Source organism: Piliocolobus tephrosceles, chromosome 12 (genome assembly GCF_002776525.5).
Source record: "Piliocolobus tephrosceles isolate RC106 chromosome 12, ASM277652v3, whole genome shotgun sequence".
Lineage (NCBI taxonomy): Eukaryota > Metazoa > Chordata > Mammalia > Primates > Cercopithecidae > Piliocolobus > Piliocolobus tephrosceles.
The window spans coordinates 68081648-68085996 of NC_045445.1; the positions used below are offsets into that span (position 1 = coordinate 68081648).

At 38.2% G+C, this 4349-nt stretch overlaps 1 pseudogene; it reads left to right on the top strand.

The window, feature by feature from the left end:
- Positions 1–2686: 2686 nt before the first annotated feature.
- Positions 2687–3407, top strand: LOC111536078 (annotated as a pseudogene).
- The last annotated feature ends 942 nt before the right edge of the window (positions 3408–4349 follow it).

Genomic DNA, 4349 nt, shown 5'->3' on the forward strand with positions numbered 1-4349 from the left:
AGACTCTGGCCCACTGCACGTATCATTTCTTTTTCTAAAATGCCCTAACTCAGCAGTCCCCAACCATTTTGGCACCAAGGACCAGTTTTGTGGAAGACAACTTTTCCACAGACGGGAGGCAGGGCAGGGATGGTTTCAGGATGACACTGTTTCACCTCTGATCATTAGGGATCAGTTAGATTCTCATAAGGAGCGCACAACCTAGATCCCACACATGCCAGTTCACAACAGGGTTTGTGCTCCTATGTGAATCTAATGCAGCTGCTGGTCTGACAGGTGGCAGAGCTCAGGCACTAATGCTTGCTTGCCCGCCACTCACCTCCTATTGTGCTGCCCAGTTTCTAACAGGCCGCGGACAGGTACAGGTCTGTGATCCAGTGGCTGGGGATCCCTGCCCTAACCTCTCTGTGCTACTACCACACCCCTTTTCTTCCAACAAATTTATATTCTGCCTTTAAAATACAGGTGTAGTGTTACTTCGACTGCTAATACTTTGGCAAAACTACTTTTTCCCTCTGTGGAACCCACAGTACTGTTCATAAAGTACTTACTTCGTTGGATTCTAAGTTTTCTGATTTTGTTTCTGTCTTCTAGACAGTGAACAACTTGAGTGCAGGGACCCTGCCATTCATCCCTGTGTCCTCAGCACATGACAATGCCTGACTCATTGCCATGCATCACCTGCATAACCCTGTTCCTCTGGCCACAGTAGACTCGACCTAGCGTGGGGACAGGCCCCTGACTCACTTTGAAATTGAGATCCATAATGAGTTTTAAATTTTCTGGATGGTTGATCTGTACTATGAAACCTCTTTAGCTATAGGCAGCCATATTTTACACTAGGTGGACAGTAGAGCAGAGAAAACCTGTTTGTAAAGAAAAAACAGTGATGAGAGACACAGAACTGCCAGGTGAACCTAGAATTGGTTTCTGAGCGCTTTCTAACTCTAATGATACTGGAGGTCCAGTATCATTCCTGACCTGGGGGTTTGTGATACACTCTTGTATCCTTATGATCGAATCCCCTGCTTTGATGTTCAGAAAACACCACTGGATTTCTGACACTTGCACACAAAATGTTTAAACTAAATACACACTTCTGGGAAATGTCAGTTATTAGAACCTCTGAAAATGCCTCTACCTGCTTGAGTGCAGGCACATGATTACCTGCACCAAGTGTAGCAAGCGCACGAGCAAGTGCCCCACCCACCAGCAGTATGTGGTGCAAGTCGTGCACATGTTCAAATCCTGAAAACAAGGAACTCCCAACAGGGAACTTGCCCCTAAACTTGATCCCTAACATTTCAAAGCACAGAAGGGACTAGAAAATTACTCTTCAAAGGCTAAATTTGTTTTTAAAAAGTATTTTTACAACTAACTGGGGACAGAAAGATTCATCCAAAATCGTAGAAACATTGGTCCATACTATATTCCTGTCTGCATGTGGACACACTGAATTTCTTGGGTTCTGCCAGGATTTATCACATGTCCCCTATCACTCACTGTTGAAGTCAGGCTGTTTACAACGTGTGGTCATCAGATACTGCTCTTTGGAGGACACTTAGCCGGTTTTCTTTTTTTCCTTTCATCATTTTTTCTAACTTAAACTACTCAGATGTTTAAAACATATGTTCTTTTTGGATGAAATCAGTGTTCACAAGTGGCCAACGTGAAACATGCTGATCGATGGTCTCTCTTATTATTCATGCATATCTATATGTGTATGTGAAGGCATTTGTATACTAGGCAAATTTACATTTATACTGATTAGGAAGGGTGATAAAAGGTTCAGGTCCAAAGCTCCATACAGAAGGGACAGTAAAACACCAGCACCATTTATTGAGGAAGGTATCCTTTTCCCTATGTATATTCTTGGCACCTTTGTCAAAAAAATCAGTTGGCGGTAAATATGTGGTTTTATTTCTGGCTTTCCTGTTCTTTTCCATTAGTCTATGTGTCCTTTTCTATCAATGCCATGATGTTTTGGTTGCTATAGCTTGATACAGTATATTTTGAAGTCAGGTAGTATGATGCCTCCAGCTTTGTTCTTCCGTTCAGGATTGCTTTGCCTATTGAGGGTCTTTTGTGTTTCCATATGGATTTGAGGATTGTTATTTGTATTTCTGTGAAGAATGTTACCTCTGATCATCAGGCATCAGTTAGATTTGCATTTTGATAAGGATTGCACGGAATCTGCTTTGGGCAGTCTTCTTATTTTAATGATGTTAATTCTTCTGATCTATGATCCTGGAATGTCTTTCCATTAGTTTGCATCCTCTTCACTTTGTTTCATTAGAGTTTTTTAGTTTTCCTCGGAGAGGGCTTTCAACTCCTTAGTTAAGTTTATTCGCAGGTACCTTTTTGTAGCTATTTTAAATGGGATTGCTTTTTTTCAAAATTTTGGTAGGTACTTAGTAGATGTATATATTTATGGAGAATATGAGGTGTTTTGATATGGGCATGCAATGCATAATAATTGCATAATGGAGAATGGGGTATCCTTCCCCTCAGGCATTTATCCTTTGTTTTACAAACAATCCAATTATACTCTTTGAGTTATTTTTAAATGTACAATTAGATTATTATTGACTATAGCTCTCCCGCATGGCCCCGCCTTGGGCACAGGATAGATTTATGGCCGCAACTACATGTGCTTTCTGCTCACGCTGGGTATAGCAGAGAGGTAAACCAATATTTCATTTTCTAGATGGAAAATCAGTCAGACTCAGCTGTGGTTTTGCCTAGTACCACAGGCCTTTGTGAATCCATCATCTCCCCATACAACTAGTTCATGAAAACAACCTATGAGTGCAACACTTAAAGAAAGATTAAGGAAAAGAAGTTCTTCATTTAATTCCTGTTACAATGTGATAAAACATCTTAAAGTAGAGAATGAAGAAAACAATAAGAACTTCTCAGAGAAACCAATATCCTCCACAGAGGAAAACTGTTTGGAATTTCAAGAAAATTTTAAACACATAGACAAGTGAATTTGAAAAAAGCACATATTTGAAAAACACCTTCAAGAATATCCATGTGAGTGAATCTCAGTCACTTGATTCTGTGTCATGTAGTGTTCTTCAAAATGAGTCTGTGAATTAGAATCTTCCTAAACAAGAATTAAATGAAGAAAAAGCAAAATTGGTGAAGCAGGTTCAGGAGAAAGAAGACCTTCGTTGGAGGCGAAATCTTGTCCAAATGTATAGATGAAAGAATGTTGATCAGTCTCAGTTACAGTTGTTAATAAAGAAATGGAGAAGCTGTAGCCAGCTGTTGCTTTATGAGTTATAGTCAGCTATGTCTGAAGAGAACTAGAAACTAAACCTACTCAACTGATAGACCACTATGGGTTAGATAATAAATTGCTACACTATAACAGAAGTGAAGAAGAATTTCTAGGTGTTTAATTCCTAATCATTTCTCCAGAATATCTTTGAGAATAACAACTTAATTAAAAGATATTTATACATTTTAAATGGAAGATAGAAACGATTAGGGCTTAGAGGAAGGTATCCTGATGAACATCAGTTTAGGACACTCTACTATATAAATATAAATTAAGTTGTAAAATGAAAATGTAGTATTTGGATAGATTTGCCGAAGAGAATTTGACATTTAATGGAATATGAAACAAAATTTAAATCATGTTGAAAAAATCATTTGGGCAATTCTCTAACCCAGTTTTAATACATTGCTTTGTGTTTTCTTGTGGCGAAAAGATTTATTTTAAATGCCAAAAATTGTCCAATCTGGTGAATGTCTAAGTTTCAAGTGGTCTAAAAATGCCTGCCTCTCTCCTAAGTATATAAACCTTTTTCCCATCAATTTACTACATATTTCCATCTGATGGTCTAGCAGGTAATTAAACTCCTATGTCCAAATTTTTTAAAAATAAAACAAATTATTTTTTTTTTTTTTTTTCTTTTTCTATTTTCTATTTCTTTTTTTTTATTTCTATTTTTTTATTATACTTTAAGTTCTAGGGTACATGTGCATAACGTGCAGGTTACATATGTATACATGTGCCATGTTGGTGTGCTGCACCCATCAACTCGTCAGCACCCATCAATTCATCATTTATATCAGGTATAACTCCCCAATGCAATCCCTCCCCCCTCCCCCCTCCCATGATAGGCCCCAAAAAAAAAAAAAAAAAAAAAAAAAAAAAAAGTGAGCTCATTGTTCAGTTCCCACCTATGAGTGAGAACATGCGGTGTTTGGTTTTCTCTTCTTGTGATAATTTGCTAAGAATGATGGTTTCCAGCTGCATCCATGTCTCTACAAAGGACGCAAACTCATCCTTTTTTTTATGGCTGCATAGTATTCCATGGTGTATATGTGCCACATTT